This window comes from Musca domestica, unplaced genomic scaffold (genome assembly GCF_030504385.1).
Source record: "Musca domestica strain aabys unplaced genomic scaffold, Musca_domestica.polishedcontigs.V.1.1 6, whole genome shotgun sequence".
In the NCBI taxonomy this organism is placed as follows: Eukaryota; Metazoa; Arthropoda; class Insecta; order Diptera; family Muscidae; genus Musca; species Musca domestica.
The window spans coordinates 21,669,327-21,691,478 of record NW_026712363.1 but is presented as its reverse complement, the minus strand read 5'-3'; the positions used below and the strand labels follow the sequence as shown (position 1 = coordinate 21,691,478).

General features: G+C 34.4%; 1 protein-coding gene across 1 annotated transcript in view; it reads left to right on the top strand.

Moving 5' to 3' along the window:
* Positions 1–22,152, top strand: part of LOC101900285 (uncharacterized) — a 510,960-nt gene that overhangs the window by 40,877 nt on the left and 447,931 nt on the right. The gene's annotated exons all lie outside the window — the stretch shown is intronic.

The window sequence follows — 22,152 nt, the reverse complement described above, 5'->3', positions numbered from 1 at the left end:
TCATACTCACAGCCACATAGCCAGTCACATATCCGGCCAAAATGTGTCTCATAACAATAACCGTTAAGACTTGTATTTGACCGAAATCCCTTTGAGGATATTAAGATTCGATCTAGCAGTGTCTTTCGACTATCAGTCTGTCTGCCTGGCTGCTGTACAGACAACCCTATACAATGTGGCGAAATCGGCCCACTCCTTCTGGTACCTCTCTCAGAAAAGGTAAAAATTGTTCAGAGAATATAATTTGTCATACAGAAAGAAACAGGAGCAACCGATTTTGTTTAGGCTGAGCATATCCTAATATTTGAATCAGCCTTAGTTGGTATGATAATATGGCCGAAATTTGTGGTACCTCTCCACAAAGGTCCACGCATTTTGGTAATAAATCAAGTTTGTAGACTTCAAGAAGTATACCGATCTAATATAAATATTCCCAAAAGCAAATTTTGACTTAATCGGATACATGATTCGTTCCATATAAGACAAACAGGTGGCCGTTACTTCGTCAGCGAAAAGTCCACCTTGACACTTTAGATTCGTTCCAAAAGCTCGTTTTGGGACTCGAAATGCGCAATTTGTTTAGTTTGTATACTTTTTTTGTAAAAACAAAAAAAGAAAAAAAAAACATTTAACTTTTGGACTTTCAATAGTTTATATATTACTCAAGCTTTTCTTTTTTCGAACGAGAAATAGCAATATTTTTACCTTTTACATCCAAAAGCCTTAAAAATCCTTCATCTTGAAGTTAACCTAGGAATATAATATGAACACACATGAAATTTTCCGTCTAAAAATTTTTCAACGTTTCCATATGTAAACCCTCGAACCCAAGAGAGACCTCAATATTAAAATTTGGAATTCCAACTCAATCTCAACATCTAACTTTTCGAACAATTATAGTACACATTTCCATAACCACCTCTATATCTCAATTCCAAATACCGACAGAAGCCTAAATATCAAACTTTCAGATTTCAGCTCTAACCCTTCAACAAATACCAAATTTAGTACATATTTCCAAAACCACCATATCTTAACCACTAACATCAACAGTGCATTCCATATCAAACTTCGCCCAATACCAAATGCAGGACCATTCAGTACTTTTCGTACAAATATTTTTAAGGATTTCAGCAATATTCCTTCACCCAATATCAAATATATTACTATTTGGTACTTTTCGTACAATTATAGTACACATTTCTAAAACAACCAGTTACATCTATATCAAATTTCAGTATTTCAGGATGAAGGCATCCAATTCCAAAATTAGGACGCATTTCTAAACCACCGCCAAATCTCAAACCCAGATACCAACAATAATACAAATTCAAGATTTCAGAAATGTATGTTCTTCCCTTTATGCAATACTAGACACCAACAGAGACCTCAGTGTCAAATTTGAAAATTCCAGGTCTATGCCTTCAGCCAATATCCACATTAGTGGCACTTAGTCATTTTTGTACAATTATAGTACGTATTTCCAAAACCATATTTATATCTCAAATCCAGATACCAACAGAGACTTAAATATCAAATTTCAGGATTTCAACTCTATTTCTTTGCCCAATACCAAATATTTAACCATTTAGTACTTTTCTTATAATTTTTGTAAATTTTTGCCCTATTACATCGCCCAATACCAAATTTAGCACTATTTGGTACTTTTCGTAAAATTATAGAACACATTTCCAAAATCACCACATCTCAATCTCAAATACCAAGAATTATCGCACTTAACATTTCACGCTTTCAACCATACTTCTTCACCCAATAAATAAATATTGGACATATTCCCAAACCATAATTAAATCTCAAAGTATCAAATTTCAGAATTTTATCTCTGTCCCTTCACGCAATACCATATATGATACCATTCAGTATTGTTCGTACAATTAGTGGACACCTTCGCGAAACCATCTTCATATGTCCATGCTACACATGAAAAGCGACCCTAATATCAAACTTCAGATTTCTAGGACTATCTTTTCAGCCAGTACCTAATTTACTATTTAGTACCTTTCCCCAAAAAATACTATTTAGTACATTTCGTGCAATTGTAGTAAACATTTTTCAAATCCACCTCTTCATCACAAATCTACTATCACAAACAGGAACCCCAATACCAAATTTCAAAATTCCAGCTTCATTCATTTGACCTAAATCAAACTATTCCAAATTCAGTACCAATAAGTACAGTTCGCACACTTAGTACACATTTCCAAAATCACCTTCATACAAATTCCAAATTTTATTCTCATATAAAATTTCAAGTTTTTAGCTTTATTCGTTCACATAATGTCAAAAGCTACCATTTTAGAAGTTTATTAAAATTTTAGATTTTTTTAGAATTTAAAGTTCTATAACCCTTTGGTGCAACTATTCTGCACTCCATCAGTGACTCCCATTCCAAATCTCAGAATTTCAGCTTTATTGGTTCATCACAATTCCAATTTGTACCAAATTTAGTACCATTTTGTACAATCCTATACTTCCACAGTAATCCCAATTCCAAATTTTAATATTTCACCCTTGCTGGTTCGCCAAAATACAAATTGTACTTTACTTAGTACATATAAGTTCAAATTTCCAAAAATAAGAACATATTCCACTTCTACACTCCGATTGTAATCTTATCTGCAATTTTCAGGATACCAGCTCTATTAATTCACCAAAATCCGAATTGTATAAAATTTAGTACCATATCGTACACTTAAGTACAAATTTTAATAACTATCTACATTATAGAGTTCAATAGAAATTTATTTTCAGATTGGATCTAGACTCCAACTCTACAGGTTGAAACAAAATTTAAATTGTCGCAAATTTTTTGCCACTTAGTACACATTAGTACAAATTTTCAAAACTACCTATATACTTCAGTTCTACAGTGCAATAGTAATCTTATTTTCAAACTTCAGGATTCCAAATCTAACGGTTAAACCAACATTTAAATAGTACTCCATTTAGTACCATTTAGTACACAAAAGTACTAGTTTCCAAAACATCCTACATACCTCAGCCCTACGAAGAAATAGTAACTATGCTTCCAAATTTCTGTATTCGAACTTTATTGGTTCTCCCAACATTTAAATTGTACCAAATTAAGTACCACTTAGAACACAAAAGTCCAAATTTCGAAAACTTCCTCCATATCTCAAGTCTATACTTCGCCAGAAATGTTAATTTCAAATATCAGGATTACAACTCCATCCGTTCCACCAAATTTAAATTGTTCTAAATTTAGTACCGTTTAGTACTTTTTCGTTTAGATAAGTACACTCATCCAATATTACCCCCTTACATCGACTCTACTCCACAACCTTGATTCCCATTCCAAATTTCAAGTTTTTAGCTTCAACCGTTCAGATGATACGAAATGGTACCAAATGTAGTACATTTCAGTACTTTTTGTTCACTTACAGTGCGAATTTCCAAAAACTCTTTGGTACATCTATACATACACTCTATCTGTGATCCTCAGCCAAATACAGCCGGCACCATATTTAGTACATTTTAATGCTTTTCGTGCCGCTCGATACGATTTTCCAGTAACCCAGCCTTATATGACCCCTTCAGACCAAAAGTGACCCTCACCAAAATTTTCAAGATTCTACAGCTGTTTTCTGTTGTAGTATTCTTATGAGGCTTAATATGTTATTTTAACATCTTTTCATCTCCTTTCCGGCAGTTCTGATATTCAATTTGTTTATTTTTATATTTACTAGGACCTTTATATGTTATAATTAGATAAAGCGATAATATTTATTCGGGGACGACTATATGATATCCTACACCATATTTAGCAGAGCTGCCATAGCAAAAGAATATATTTAAAGTAGACCATACCTCCTATCAACATTTGGCTTTCGAGCAGTCATAGTTTGTTTTCAAGGGGAACGAATATATGGGAGGCATATCCAATTCTGAATCGATTTTCATTAAATTTAATGGATATATTTTATCTTTTATACCAAATGACATTGCTATAGAGTAGATGATATTACTTCGAGAAGGATTATATTAAAAATAGGTATCGGAGCCGAGTTCCACAAAATGGAAACATATGTCCCGAAACTCACTCCATCTGGACCGATATTAGCCAAATAATGACATGAAATCGGATTAAAGTTATGTATGGGAGCTATATCCAAATCTTAGCAGATCTCAATAAAATTTGGCAAATGTCTTTTCGAGCTTCATAAGATATCTGGTACCAAAGACCATTGTTGCCGAATGCATGTAACGAATGTGAGGGACTTAAACGCCAAATCGTTTGTAACACATATGTATATGGGAGCTATAGGTATATCTGAACCAAATTTGATGTACTTGCTTCTAGACAAAATTTGGTCGGATGTGCCAAAATTCATGTCATATGTACTGGTATTGGCGATTTGGTGTACAATTAACCTGAAACCGGTTGAAGATATAAGGGAGCTATATCTAAATCTGATCCGATCATCCCCATCTTTAATAGGGTTCGTCTTTGGTCCAAAAAAAATATTGTTTGGAAAATTTCCTCTCAATCGGATAACAAATGTCACCTGCATTTTGTTCACAAGAATACATGAACAGACGGACTGACATGCATAAATCGACTGAGAGAGTGATTCTATGAATATCCTCAGAAGTAAGTATGGGTCTATCTCGCTCCCTTCTCCATGTTACAAACAAATGCACAAAGACATAAAACCCACTACGTGGTGTAGGGTATAAAAACTAAATCAAAACTTCTGCTCTTCATATTCCCTTCTACGAATTTAAAACCATATCTAAAATATTTTTTCGGCCATAGCTAAAATAGAGCGACGCCATTGCAAATGAAGAGATACCTATGTTTGTGGCTGGCTTAAAATAGACTTTGTCAAACCAAATGCAGACAGACAGTCAACAAAGAAGCCACTACCTCTACCAACCCCACCACCGCTGGAACAACAACAACAATATAAGCCCTCAAGGTACACCAAAAACAAAAAACAACAAGGCGGAGTAAAACATGTCAAATAAGAAACTCACAAAACCCACTAAACTTTAGCACAGGTGCCAGTATATTGTGAAATAGCCTCCTTTCTCAAATACGGTTTATGTGTCACACACACACATACACATTCACATTAAATGTCCAACTAAAATGTGTTTCATAGAGGTTTTGGAATTTAGGGAAAGGCAGAAAATTCGTCGGGATTCGGGACACATGCAATATGCCATCTATATCTCTTTCGAAAGCTGCCCCTTCATATTTAGTCTAACACTCACAAACACATGCTCACATAACCCAGTAATCCTTTTCTCTACAACATACGAAGTTTTTTTTTGTTTTTGTATTTTTTCTTTTCTTAACTAAAATGCACTGCAAAGCCTTCCAACTGGCCCTTTGGCTTAAACATATTTCAGTGCACGTGTGTGTGTGTGTACCTGTGTGTATGTGTTAGTCTCAAAAGTAGTTCAAGTTTTGTCATTGCTGTTGTTGGTTAGTTGGTTGGTTTGTTTGTCTTCTCATTTCTTTACTCTCTTCAGTTGGCGTGTCGTGATTAATTTGTGGCTTTAGGTTAGCAGCTTGTGTGACGTTTGTTTGTTGGTGGGTTGGTTGGTTGCTTGCTTTCTTCTTTCTAACTTGGTTTAGTTGTTTCTTGTTGGTTGTTTTTCCATAGAAAATCTTTATAAATTTTAAAACTAAAAAAAAGTTTTTTTTTTCGAAACTAATAGACAAATGGTTCTTTTCGCAGAGCTTCGAAAGGTTTAAATGAAATATTTTAACTGCAAACTTAGAAAGTTTTTCTATTTTATTTAGGCTAAGTTCTTAAGTAAAATGTGAGTTGGCAAGGGTACCGGTGCACTTGATATAAATTGAAATGTACAATATGTCGTAATGCATTTTGTGCTGCAGTGTAATATATTACTACACGAAATAATGAAAAGTTTTTTTTGAGAACTAGAAGATAGCAAATTTAAGCAGATATTTCCTCTAAATAATTATGGGTTATTTTTTCAAATCAGTTTAATACGTTGTCAATAGTCGAATATTCAATTTTTGCAAACTTAAATGGCATACATATAAGCGTCGACATATTGATACTAGCAAATACCCTCACATCATCATTAGAGGATGTAAACAATTATAGCAAAAAGGATTTTTACCAATTGAAGACTTCTTAATTGATAACAAGTTAAAAAGTATCAGTCGGTATTGCCGACAGATATATACCCTCAGCCTGTGTTCGATTATTTAAATATTATTTGACTAATGTTACAATTATTCAAACGTTTGACCCTCTATGGAGCAGGTTCCGAAGGAATGGGCCAATATTATCCATTTCGTGTCGGACCCAAAAATATTATATAAATATTCCTGGTATGGATTATATCGACTCACTCCTTCACTTTATATGAGATATGTAATAATTTTTAGAAAGTGTTAAAATGTGCGTTATTTACAAGATAGAGTCTATCGAAATATTCTACTTTTATACTTCATCTGATACAAATAAAAAATATTGAGCGAAATATTGGGCAAAATTACAAGAAAGGATATTTATGACCAATTTTATGCGAAATCATAAAAACCGATAATTTCATATTCATATCGGACTTCTTATTGAGAGAAATATTTGACATTGCAAGTAGTAAAGTATTGCTAAATTGTTTCGAAAGTTACAGGGGTTGGTAGATATATATCAACTTCACAACAGATCTTGTGTTAGCAAGATAAAAATATTGAGATGTGCCAAGTCTAAATGGAATCGGATGTTAATTTGGCGTTTTATGTGCTTCATGGGTATTCACTTTGTGGGGGAGGTACCAGAAGGAGTGGACCGATACATCGCATGTTAACACCAGATCTTGGGTTTATAAAAATATTGAAATGTGTGAAATTTGAGGACGTTCGGATCCTTACATCACATTATTTAAGAGTCATAATTATTCAAAATGTTGACCATTTGTGGGGGAGGTACTTGATGGAGTGGACCGATACTGTCCATTTTCGCACCCGAACTAACACTGACGCAAATATTAGGATTTGCAAAGATAGAGCAAAATCGGCCAATCGTTTATCTTTCTGTGCAAAAAATATATTTTATATATATATATATATATTTTTTTTTTTTTTTTTGAAAATTTTGACCTTTTGTGGGGGAGGTACCAAAAGAAGTGGACCGATTTATAGCCTCTTAACACCAGACCTTGGGCTAATACAATTATTGGGATGTGTGGAATTTGAAGACTATCGGACTCTTACATCACATTTTATAAGAGCTTTAATTATTCAAAATTTTGACCCTTTGTGGGGAAGGCACTTGATGGAGTGGACCGATATTGTCCATTTTCGCACATGACCTAGCACTGATAAAAATATGAGGATTTGCAAAGTTCGAGCAAAATCGGATTATCCTTTCTCTTTCTGTGCAATAAATTATTTTCTTTGAAAATTTTGACATTTTGTGTGGGAGGTACCAGAAGGAGTGGGCCGATATTGCTCATCTCCGAACTCGATCTAAGTTTGACAAAAATATTACGATGTACCAAGTTTGAATCAAATCGGATACTCCCTTCGAGAGTTATCGTGCGCACCAGCCAGCCAGACAGACGGACTCCAAATGTTCTGAAACGGATTTGTTCCAAAGAGACCTAGGGTCTAAAACCATTATTTCGACTAGGCACGTTTTGACCGTATCAAATGATATATACCCTCTGTAGCCATATGGCTGAGGGTATAAAAATGATCCTCGGTTGTGTTAAGAACTATTTTGGTATTTGAAATTTGTGTCGACACCCGATCATTAATAAAATGTAAAATTACTCACACATCTATTCAAAAAGTGACCTCATGGCTCTTGCTGTCATCGATCGATCGAAATAATTGTTGTAGCCTAAAAATATGAAATCTTGAACTATATCATGTATGGATGCATAATAATATTGTGTCGTTTTTTTTTTCCTTTTCGTACTTTTAAAGTATTAAGTCCAAAAAATCGTTCGCATATTGCGGCTCTATGTAAAGAATATGCCAAAATTTCAAAGTTCCACCACATATCCCTCCCTCCGATCAATAACAATGTTGTACCATTTTTCATACTCTTAGAACTGTCGTGTCTTTTTATACCCTCAGCCATATGACCCTAAGTAACTTTGGGCCAAATCCGTTTCAGGGCATTTGGAGTCGATCTGCGGGGTCCGTCCTTCTCTCTGTCTATCTGGCTGGTGCACACGATAACTCTCGAAGGGAGTACCCGATTTGATCCAAACTTGGTACATCGTATTATTATTTTCAAACAAATATCGAGGTTTTGAAATTTAGGGAATGGCAGAAAATTCGTCGGGATTCGGGACACATGCAATATGCCATCTATATCTCTTGCGAAAGCTGCCCCTTCATATTTAGTATAACACACTCACACAGGCACAGGCTCACATAACCCAGTAGTCCAAAAAATCGTTCGCATATCGCGGCTCTACGTAAAGAATAAGCCGAAATTTCTAAGTTCCACCACATATTCATCGCTGCGATCCATAACAATATTGAACCATTTTTCAAACTCTTAGAACTGCCGTGTCTTTTTTAAACCCTCATCCATATGACCCTAAGTAACTTTGGACCAAATCCGTTTTAGGACATTTGGAGTCAATCTAGCTATGTCCGTCCGCTTGTCTGTCTGTCTATCTGGCTCGTTGGTTCACACGATTATTATCGAAGGGAGTATCCTATTTGATCCAAACTTGGTACATCATAATATTATTTCCAAACTTATATCGAGTTCGGAGATGGGCTACATCGGTCCACTCTTTCTTCTACTTTTTCTAAAAAAGTTCAAAGAAGAAAGAATCATTCGATTTTGTGCAAATATTACAAATACCAATATTTGTATAAGTGCTATGTCATGGACAATATCGATCCTCCCCATCGTGTACCTCCCACACAGATGTTCAACATTTTGAATAACTATGACCTTTATAAAATACTAAATTAGCATCCGATTACCTTCAAATTTTTTTCACATCCTAATATATTCTTTATAAAAAGATCTGGTATGAAGATCGGACCACTCCTTATGGGAGAAATTAATCATACACGCTCTGATTATAATTATTATTTAAAGTTCAAAGGACAAAATATGCCGAAGCATTTGCATCTTTTAAATTCGGACTTGTACTGCCCATTTGGTGCACATTTAATTTTAATTAGATAAAGATATATATGGGAGCTATATCCAAATCTAAACCGATCTCGATAAAATTTGGCAAAGATATTTCTGAGCTGTATTTGATATATTTCCCTGAATATCGTTGCTACGGTGTGCGTATTACGACAGTGGGTAACAAATACAACAACTCGGTTGAACAAAATATATGAGAGCTATAGCTATATCTGAACCGATCATCACGTAATTTGGCACACTAGCTTCTAGACTCAATTCGGTCGTATGTGCCAAATTTCATAGCATTTGGGCAAATATTAGACGTTTGGTGTACAATAAAAGTTAAATCGGACGAAGTTATATATGGGAGCTATATCCAAATCTGAACCGATCTCGATAACATTTAGCAAAGGTATTTCTGAGCTGTATTTGATATATTTCCCCAAATATCACAGGGTGCATATTACGGCTGCGGAGGACAAAAATAACAAATCGGATGAACAATGTATATGGGGGCTACAGCTATATCTGAACCGATTTCGATCATATTCGGCATACTTATTTTTAGGCCTAATTTGGTTGTATGTGCAAAATTCCTTACTATTCCGGCTGATGTTACAGGTTTGTTGCACAATAAAAAGCAAATCGCACGAAGATATATATGGGAGATATATATAAATTTTTACCGATTATATCTAATTTCAATAGGGTTCGTCCTTGGGCCAAACAAATGTTGTTTGCAAAATTTCATCTCAATCGGATAATAAATGCGACCTGCATTTTGTTCACAAGAATACATGGACAGACGGACTGACATGCATAAATCAACTCAGAAAGTGATTCTATGCAGATCATCAAAAGGAACTATGGGTCTATCTCGTTTCCTTTTGCCTGTTACAAACAAATGCACAAAGACAAAATACCCTGACACCTTGTGGTGTAGGTTGTTGTATCCATTGCGTATTTCAAATACGAAATTCGACGCAATTCATTGTGTGGGGGCTATACGATATCGTGGATCTATATGGTGGATCCATTGAAAAATGAGAGCCACTTTTTATGAGGGCTATACGAAGGCGTGGATCTGTTCAGGACGTTTTTGTCAAAGAAGGTAGTACCCCTTGCGAACGGCAAATACCAAATTTGAAACGATTCGGAAAAATTCATCAAATAAATCATCAAAATACCGAATATCTGACGGCAGAGTTATACGGGGTCTATACCAGAACTTGGACCTTTCTGTAAAGAATATTTCCTACATACTGGGAACACATATTCCCACTTCACAGCAAATTAGATTTAAAATTGTGACAAAGATATTCAATAAACTTAAATCTGGCAATATAATTATAAGCGACCTTTACCAAAGTTTGGAACTATATGACCCATTTTCAAATCCAAAAGTCCTCTAGAGCTAAAACACATCTGAGTTAAATGTTATCAACCTACTTCATTTTGTTCGAAAGCTAGAGTAATTTCCCTAGACAGACAGAAAGGCCGACGGACGGTCATCGTTAAAACGATATAGAATTTTATGGTGATCAAAAACTAACAAACTTTATATACCCTCATGCTGGTGGAGGTTTAAAAAAAGTCAAGATTTTTATTGAGAATGCAATCTGAGCACAAAAATTAGAAAGAAAATTATATAGTTCCCATATAACGGTTACGCTCGGTTTGTATACCCTCCACCATTGTGTAGAGGGTATATTAACTTTGTCATTCCGTTCGCAACTCCTCGAAATACTAATGATAGACCCTAAAAGGTATACATATTCTGGATCAGCGTACAATTCTAGGTAGATCTAGCGATGTCTGTATGTTGTAATTACGCTATCTTTCGAACAAATGGAAGTATAAGGCTAACATTTTGCACACGTATGTATTTTACCAGGCTACGTTAAGTTCGCCCACGTCTTCATTCTATCGTAAAAATATTTCGGAACGGTCGCATTCGAACATATTTTAAATATTTTTGTTCACAATTTTGGCCCAGCCATTCATATATGGAGGGTATATTAAGTTCGCCCTTCCGTTTGTAATCATCGAAATAATCATATTAAATCCCAAAAAGTATATATATTCTTGATCAGCGTAAAATTCAAAGACGATTTTATTTTGATGATTTTACCCACATTTTTCAACGGAATTGTCTGAAAATCCACACAAGGAGTTCCTTGTGGGTACTTTATATCTCAGCAGAGAATTATCTATATAGGTACACGATATCGTATAGCATAGAAAAAATAAGCAGGAAACATCTCTGGACAACACAACAACAACAAGAACAACAACATCAATAACAAACGAAGTGGCAACAACATTACTATCACCATCAGTCCCAGCAGTGAACACAAATTTATTTCTCCGAATACAAATTTCGAGAAGACACAACTTGAGAGCATACTTTACTGACCACGTACTAGCTACGACGAGCACATGTTCGATAAATATGCTGGAAATGTTGTTGACTACCATTTGTCTCATCCAAACTCCTCCACCCTCCCAACACACCAGGCCACCTTCAAAAGACAGAAGAAAAAAAATAATAACGCCGACAGCCACTAGAGACTAGTCCACAACTACTGCTACAATAACACCATCAAACTGTAACTATAATATTAGCAATAGCTGGAGCGAGCAGTGGTCGTGACACAGTGGGATAATACTAGGAAATGAGATAATGTTCGATAGAGTTTATTGTCTTTGATTTATATCATATTTTGTGAGATATTTGAAAAATGTTTTCTATGCCACTGTTTTTTTTTGGTCTTGATATGAGAGCTAAATCGACATTTAATAAATGTGAAAACTTTTCGCACTCTAAAAAAAAAAAAAATAACACAATTAGGATGGGGTGCACAGTGGTGGAAAGCGTCGATTTCAAGACTTACCAAAATTAAGAATAACCAGTAAAGAAAGTCCTAGAGTCGGACGGGGCCGATTTTATGATACCCTACACCACTTTGCTAATTTAGTAGAGCTGCGCATAACAATTAAAATTTTTTATGGGAGAATCCCAAAGTACACGCTATGATTATAATTATAATTTAAAGTTCAAAGGACTAAATATGCCGAAGCATTTGTATTTTTAAAATTCGGACTTGTATTGCCCATTTTATGCAAAACTAATTTGAAATCAGATAAAGATATATATGGGAGTTATATCCAAATCTGAACAGATCTCGATAAAATTTGGCAAAGATATTTCTGAGCTGTATTTGATGTATTTCCCTGAATATCGTTGTTACGGAGTCCATATTACGGCTGTGGGTAACAAATACAATAAATCGGAAGAACAATATATATGGAAGCTATAGCTATATCTGAACCGATCTTCACCAAATTTGATATATTAGCTTCTGGACTTAATTCAGTCGTAAGTGCCAAATTTCATCCCATTTGGGAAAATATTAGACGTCTGGTGTACAATAAAATGTAAATCGGACGAAGATATATATGGGAGCTATATCCAAATCTGAACCGATCTCGATAAAATTTAGCAAAGGTGTTTCTGAGCTGCATTTAATATATTTCCCTAAATATTGTTGTTACAGAGTGCATATTATGGCTGCAGAGGACAAAAATAACAAATCGGATGAACATATGGGAGCTATAGCTATATCTTAACCGATTTCGATCAAATTTGGCATACTTATTTTCAGGTCCAATCTTATCATTCGTGCAAAATTCCATACTATTTGGGCTGATATTACACGTTTGGTGCACAATAAAAAACAAATCCGACGAAGATATATATATGAGAGCTATATCTAAATTTTGACCGATTATCTGCAATTTCAATAGGGTTCGTCCTTGGGCCAAACAAATGGTGTTTGCAAAATTTCATCTCAATAGGATAATAAATGCGACCTGCATTTTGTTCACAAAAATACATGGACAGACGGACGGACGGACAGACGGGCTGACATGCATAAATCAACTCAGAAAGTGATTCTACACAGATCATCAAAAGGAACTATGGGTCTATCTCGTTTCCTTTTGCCTGTTACAAACAAATGCACAAAGACATAATACCCTGACCACCTTGTGGTGTAGGGTATAAAAAGGCAGTAAGTTCGGCCGGGCTGAACTTTGATTACCCTCCAGCATTTGAAAGGAATTTACAAATTTTCAACAAGATGCCGTTGAAAAATAATGCTAAAAACTTCAAAATACAAGGAGGTACCTTTATATGGGGCCCATATGTAGACGTGGACCTGTATGAGCAATTTGCTGTTATAAGATATACTATCCATCAGGAACTTTAAATTCCAAATTTAAAACATTTCTGGTGAAAAGTGGGATACAATTGATCAAAATGCCGAATATCTGAATATACAATTATATGGTGACTATACCGAAACTTAGACTTACATTGATAATTCTATGCATAATGGGAACACATCCTGCCAATTTACGGCAAATTTGGGTTAAAACTGGGTGGGGTCATAAGAAGTGGTTATAAAGGACTAATTTTGGGTTAGTCGATTTGACATATAGAAAATCTATGCATGCATTAGCAATTTGGATGAAGATATGTACAAGAATTTGTGGCAATTGTGCATTGCGGATCCTATATTGGGTATCCCCTCCGCTCAATATTCTATTTTTATTTTTTTATACCCTCCACCGTACATAGTATAGAGTGTATATTAAGTTCGTCATTCCATTTGTAACTCATCGAAATAATAATTTTTGACATAACAGAGTACAAATATTCTTGATCAGCGTGATATTCTAAGACGATGTAGCCCAGTCTGTCCGTTCGTCTGTTATAATCACGCTAGAGTCAGAACGAATTAAGATAGGAAGCTAAAATTTTTCACAGATCAGTCTGCAGGCTGTACGATATCGTTCGAAGATGGGCTATATCGGTCCACCATATAACGTTAACCCCGACATTCGGAATTTTGTTGTTTTAAGCCACATTTTTCAATGGAATTGTCTGCAAATCTACACCAGGATATCTTACCCATTGGAAGAGAAATGTCTATGTAAGTACATTATTCGTTCTGCCCATACAACATTACCGGTATTCGGCAATTCAATGATTTTGGAGACATTATTTACAGGAATTGTTTCAAATTTCGTATTTGAAGCTTGTAATAGTAATACAATCTATTATGGAAAATTGTCCGCGTTTTCATATTGCCCCCGTCACCATCCTTTATTCGGTGCTTTGATGATTTTTTTATATTTTTTGATATTTTTACCGGAATTGTTTCAAATTTCGTATTTCAAATTCCTAATGGACACTGCAGCCTATGGCAATTTACAAATGCGAGACCACGTCTTCCTTTAGCCCCCATAGAATAATTTACCTTTGAGCGGTATTTTTACGAATTTTTACGGAAATTTTACCCGTTTCTTCAAAATAGTGGAGGCCGGCCGCTCAAATTACCACAATTTTGTAATTTTAAAATTTTTACAATCCAAACTCCATACATCGTGCTAAATTTTCAGACTTTTAAAATTATTAAAATTGCTCAAGTTTTTCCATTTTCGGAAAAAAATATTAGTAAAATATTTACTTTTTTGCAGCAGAAAGTTTTGAAAATTTTTCATTAAAAAGTTTACTGCGGAGGTTTTTTTTTTAATCATTTTACAATGGGCACAAATCCAATTTTTCTATCCAAAACTTTTTCCACGTCGCAATTTGTAAGCCCTAGAAACCAGCGGTGACCTTAATATCACATTTTCGAATTTCAACACTATCCCTTTACCCACTATCCAATTCAGTAACATTTAGTACGCAAATTCAATGTAAACTACAACTCTCCATCCTGGACACCAACAGTGATCCAAATGTAGTACTATTTAGCTGTTTACGTAAAACTATAGTACGGATTTGCAAATCTATCACCAGATCTCAACCTCAGACACCAATAGTGCAATTAATACCAAATTACAAAATTCTAGCTCACTTAGTCACTTAGTATTTTACATATATTTTTAGTACTTATTTTCAATGCAATCTCCATATCTTAACTCCAGTATCAATTGTTATCTTAGTATGGAATTTCAGGATTTTATTATTTTAATTTTCCCAGTTAAAAACGTTTAGTAACATTTAGTACAATTACAGTACCGATATCAAAGACCAGCTACTTCTCTCAACAACTCCACCATTGATATCCATATCAAATTTAAAGAATTCAACTCTATTTCTTTACCCATTACCAAATTTAGTACCATTTAGTACTTTATGCACAATTATAGTGCATATTTCCAAAACCACCTCCATGTCTCAATACAAGATACCAAGAGAGACCTAAATATCAAATTTCAAGATTTCAGTTTTATCCCTTCACACAATACCAAATTTAGTATCATTAAGTACTTTTCATGCAATTCTAGTACACATTTCCGGAATCACCTCCATATCTCAATTCTAGATACCAACAGTAACGTTCATTTCAAATTTCATAATATCAGCCATTTTCTGTCATGCAATACCAAATTTCATACTATCTAGAACTTTTCGTACAAATATGGGAAGCATTGCCAAGACATATACCGGCAGTGACATACATATCAAATTTCGGGATTCCAATTGTATTCATTCACCAAATACCAAATTTAGTAGCATTTAGTACTTTTCGTACAATTCATGTACACATTTCCGAAACCAATTGCATATGTCCAGGTTACACAGGAACAGCGATTCTAATTCCAAATTTCAGATTTCAAGCACTATCAATTCAATCTATACCAAATCGTACCAAACGCAGTACTACAACAAAACCAACTATTTACCACAAACCTACCATCAATAGGTACCCCAATACGAATTTTCAAAAATCCAGCCAAAAAACCTTTGCTACTTTTTGTTCCAAAAAAAGGAATATTTTGGTCGGGAATTTTAACCCTCATGCGAGTCAAAAAGTGGTCAAAACCTCGTTTAGACGATGGGTCATATTAGTTCACTTTTTTAAATAGTCCCCTTGTGAGGATAACTCCGATTTCAAGTGATTTTTATATTTTGGTCATGTTCCCCATTTCATTTTATCAAAGTTTGGCATTTCTAATTATGTGGAAACGCTATTTACAAAAATATATTAATAAAGGTACACCTTTTGGTATAAAAGATTTATAATGATGCACCCTGATTTTAGTTATGACAAGATTCTTGACCATATTTTCAAAATTGTTGAAACCTTCCGCTTTAAATTAAATTCCAAAGAGAATTTGAAAAAAATAATGGAAAGTTTTCGAGTTTTTTTTTTCTTTTTGGGAACATTGTTGCATATATTTTTTGATATACAGTGGAAGTAGAGATTTATTTTCTTTATCGAAATATTGTATAATTTTTCTTTAAAAAATTTCACAAAAATGACCTTTGCCAATATTTTTCTTTTCCGCAACACTTTAAAGCCCCTATTGAAACTGATATCGCTAGTTTTAAAAGCAATTGCTGAAACACACTCCACTTAAAGATTTGTTCATACATTTTTTAGAGACCTCCTCCTCTAAGTTACTGACTTCTACGACAAGGGAATAAAAGTGGAAAAACAAGAATTGTTTTTAACGGTATGTTATGTCGTTTTTTTTTTTCGTAAAAGTCATATACTTCTTTCCAACTCTACTTGAAGCAATGCTAGACGTTGTGTTGATCTTTTTGTCTAAAGTTTTATGATTTTTCTTTTACAGTCAACGAAAAGAACTAAGAATAAAGTTTTAAGGGTACTCGTTTTCTCAAAATGATATGTATTTTACTTAGAAAAGGTAGAAAGCTTAAAAAACATAGTGAAACTCATATTATTTGGATATGTTTATTTGTTCTTCGTATACGTACAGTGAAACCTGCTGTGGCACAATATCGACAAAAATATATAAAATAAATTGCTAATCATTGGCGTATTCAAAAATTCTCTACAGAATATTTCGGAAAATCAAAATTTAAAAAAAAATTGATAATGTTAAAGTTGAAACAAGCCCCATTATCTATTAGAAGTATATTTTTCGACCACTAAAAACACCAAATTTATGGCCGATTTATTTTGGAAATGTTATGGCTTAAAAGGAGGTATATATCATATTCTACGGCCAAAACCTGCCTCATCTAAATAACGGTCTTAGGCCCCTTTGGACCACATCCGATTCAGGATATTTGAAAAGGATCTAGCGATGTCCGTATCGTATTGTTTTTACCATCGTATTGTTTTTATCAATATTAGATCGAATTCGGAGGTGGACATTATCGGTACACCCCTACTGGTACCTCCCCCAAGGTAGGTCAATATTTTCATAGAAAATATTTGACCGCATGGAACAAAAAAGGATTATTATTTTTATTAATTATTTTATTTTATTTATTTATTTTTTTTTTTTTTTGTAAATTTCAACTGGGAAAATGGATAATATCGGTGCACTCCATCCAGTACCTCCCACACAATAGGTCAACGTTTTTAAATAATTATAAATTTTATAAAATGTGATGTAAAAGGTCGATTGTCTTCAAATTTCTCACATCCCAATACTACGTCCAACACAAAATCTGGTGCGAAGATGGGATTTATTGATCCACCCTTTCTGGTAAACCCTCCTCCCTCCACAAGGGGTCAACATTTTGAACAACCATGAATCACGTATAACAATATTTCCATCAACACAATATTAGGTGTGGATATGAAATGTATGGGATCACTACTTCTAGTTCCTCACCTGAAAGGGTCAGAATTTTGAATAAAACAAGTAATTTTATATATATATATATATATATATATATATATATATATATATATATATATATATATATATATATATATATATATATATATATATATATATATATATAAAATTTGGCATAGGTATTTTCGATTTGAATCTGATGTCCGGTATCAAATATCATTGTTGTGGAGTACTTATTACGCACGTGAGGGCCTTAGAACCCCAAATCGGTTGAAACATATGTATGGGAGGTATAGTTATACCTGAACCGATATTGACCAAAATTGAACGTACTTTGTTTCTAGACTGAATTCCGACTGATGTGCCAAAATTCAGTCCACATCGGATACCAAAGATCATTGTTGTGGAGTGCTTATTACGCATGGGAGGGACTTAAACACCAAATCGGATGAGGCATATATATGGGAGCTATATCTGAGCCGATTTTCAACAAATTTAAAGTATTTCTTTCTAAAATGAATTCAGGCGGAATTGCCAAGTTTCAGTTCATTTGGGCTGATATTTGGCATTTGGTGCACAATAAACCTGATATCGGATGAATATATATATGGGAGCTATATCCAAATCTGATCCGATCTCAAAGACAGAGGCATTTCTGGGTTGTACCTGATTTCTGAGCTGTATCTGATATCTAGTACCAAATATCCTTTTTGTGGAGTGCATATTACCCATGTGAGTGGCTTAAAACTCTAAATCGGATGATGATTATAGGAACTATAGCAATATCTGAACCGATTTAGTACTTATTTCTAGAAGGAATTCAGTCGAAATTGCCAATATTCAGTCGATGTGGTATGATATTAGCCATTTGATGCACAATAAACCTAATATCGGATAAAGAAATATATGAGATCTATAGCTATATCTGAACCAATTTTCATCAAAATTTGATGTACTTCTGGACTGAATTCAGTCGGATACGGAAAAAAAAATTGAAATGATATTGGCCTTTTGGTGCACAATCACTCCGAAATCGGTTCAAGATATATATGTGAGCTATATATACATTTGTAACGATTCCCACTAATTTCAATAGAGTTCGTCCTTGGGCCATACAAATATTATTTGGAAAAATTTATCTCAATCGGATAATAAATGCGACCTGAATTCTGTTCTACAAAAATACATGGACAGACGGACTGATATTCATAAATCGACTCAGAAAGTGATTCTATGAAGATCCTCAAAAATAACTATGGGTCTATCTCGTTTCCTTCTCCATGTCACAAGGATATAATATCCTTACCACTATTCGGTGTTAGGGTATAAAAATGTTCAAAAAGTGTGAAATAAGGAACAGATTCTCTTCAAATTTCACACATCCCATTAATTCTATTAACAGAAGATTTCCTGTGAAGATGGGATAAATCGGTCCACTCCTTCTGGTAAATCCCCCTCAAAGGGTCAAAATTTGAATATCCATGAAGCTCATGCAAAATTAACATTCCGATTCAATTCAGACTTGGTACAATATTTCCATCAACACAAGATCTGTTATAAAAATGGTAGAGATCGGATTATAGACAATTTTTCAAACTTGGACTTTGTATAGACCTTTCGCTTTCCATTCCCTCTCACCATTTTGAAACGATGTTATCAGAAAAGTTTTCACTGTACATAAATATTCTAAAATACAATTCCCTGAAAAATACACAATCCATAGAGGAGGCAAGACGATTTTTTCTCCCAGGTAATATAAAAAATATACGTCTGCATATGCCAAGAAGTGAAGAGCAGGGAGGAGAAATTTTATTATTTTACTCCATAAACATTTAATAGAATGCTCGTAGCTTTTTTGCAACATTTCCATTATTTAAGCATATGTTGAAGCATATATTTCTTGTGTGCCGAGGCATGTGGATGGGTGTGTGTGTGTGTTTAGTAAACGTATGTGATTTTCTGCAAAATGCACATTTAACATTAGAAGGAAGGAATATTGCTTTTGTAACAACTATTCTTTGGCTATGGCTATGGCGGGATGAATGGCCGAACCATAAAAGTATTGCCATAACTTTTATATTAGAAAGTTCGTTCGTTTGTTGGTTTTTGTTGTTTTTCTTTTCCCGGCATTCCTCTTAAGCTTTGTTGATTTAATGGGAGTTTTTGTTCTTTTTTTTTTGCCTTCATTTCTTCCTTATAAATATATTTTTCTAAGTTGACATAAAACTTCTACTGCTTTGATAATTGTAGTCAAGGTAAAATATAAAGACCTTCTATTTTCTATACTACATACATACATATTTGTACTGTTGAAATTTGGTTATAAAGGTATTAACCAGTAAAGAAAGTCCTAAAGTCGGGCGGGGTCGATTTTATGATACCTTACACCACTTTGCTAATTTTGTTGAGCTCTACTTAATAATTAAAAGTTTTTATGGGAGAATTCAATCATACACGCTATGATTATAATTATAATTTAAAATTCAAAGGACTAAATATGCCGAAGCATTTGTATCTTTTAAATTCGGACTTGTATTGTCCATTTGGTGCAAAATTAATTTGAAATCAGATAAAGATATATATGGGAACTATATCCAAATCTGAACCGATCTCGATAAATTTTGGCAAAGATATTTCTGAGCTGTATTTGATATATTTCCCTGAATATCGTTGTTACGGAGTGCATATTACGGCTGTGGGTAACAGGTATAATTGAACCGATCCAAATTTGGCATACTACCTTCTAGACTAAATTCGGTCGTATGTGCCAAATTCCATCCCATTTGGGCAAATATTAGACGTTTGGTGCACAATAAAATGTAAATCGGACGAAGTTATATATGGGAGCTATATTCAAATCTGAACCGATCTCGATAAAATTTAGCAAAAGTATTTCTGAGCTGCATTTGATATATTTCCCCAAATATTGTTGTTACAGAGTGCATATTACGGCTGCGGAGGACAAAAATAACAAATCGGATGAACAATATATATGGGAGCTATAGCTATATCTGAACCGATTTCGATCAAATTTGGCGTCCTTATTTTCAGGCCTAATTTGGTTGTATGTGCGAAATTTCATACTATTCGGGCTGATTTTACACGTTTGGTGCACAATATAAGGCAAATCGGACGAAGATATATATGGGAGCTATGTCTAAATTTTTACCGATTATCTCCAATTTCAATAGGGTTCGTCCTTGGGCCAAACGAATGTTGTTTGGAAAATTTCATCTCAATCGGATAATAAATGTGACCTGCATTTTGTTCACAAGAATACATGGACAGATGGACGGACGGACGGACAGACGGACTGACATGCATAAATCAACTCAGAAAGTGATTCTATGCAGATCATCAAAAGGAACTATGGGTCTATCTCGTTTCCTTTTGCCTGTTACAAACAAATGCACAAAGACATAATACCCTGACCACCTTGTGGTGTAGGGTATAAAAATTGTACTGTTATGGCTTTAAATCTGAAATTAGAAACATAACGTAAGTTGCGAAAATCGTGCTTTTTATACCCTCCACCATAGTATGGAGGGTATATTGAGTTTGTCATGTCGTTTGTAGCACCACGAAATATATATTTTTGACCCCACAAAGTACATATATATATTCTTGATCAGCATAAAATTCTATGTCTATTTAGAGATGTCCGTCCGTCTATCCGTCAGCCCGTCTGTGGAAATCACTCTAGCTACCGAACGAAATGAAGTAAATTGATCAAATTTTTCTTAAATGTATAATATGTTTGCAGGACTTTTGCTATTGAAAATGGGGCATGTGGGTCTACGTTTTGGTATAGCCCCCATATAACTGTACCTCCCGATATTCGGTATTTTGATGATTTTAGCGACATTATTCACCGGAATTGTTTCAAATTTGATATTTTAAGTTCGTGATGAATACTACAGCCTAAGACAGAAAGGTGCCCGTGCAGGTCCAAATCTTTTTATACCCTACACCACATAGTGGTAAGGGTATTATGTCTTTGTGCATTTGTTTGTAACATGGAGAAGGAAACGAGATAGACCCATAGTTACTTTTGAGAACCTTCATAGAATCACTTTCTGAGTCGATTTATGCATGTCAGTCCGTCCGTCCGTCTGTCCATGTATTCTTGTGAACAAAATGCAGGTCGCATTTATTATCCGATTGAGATGAAATTTTCCAAACAATATTTTTTTGGCCCAAGGACGAACCCTATTGAAATTGGTGAGAATCGGATCAAATTTAGATATAGCTCCCATATATATCTTCATCCGATTTCGGGTTAAATGTGCACCAAATGTCCACTATCAGTCCAAATTTCCTGAATTTTGGCACACCCAACCGAGTTCGGCCTAGAAGCAAGTATATCAAATTTGGAGAAAAT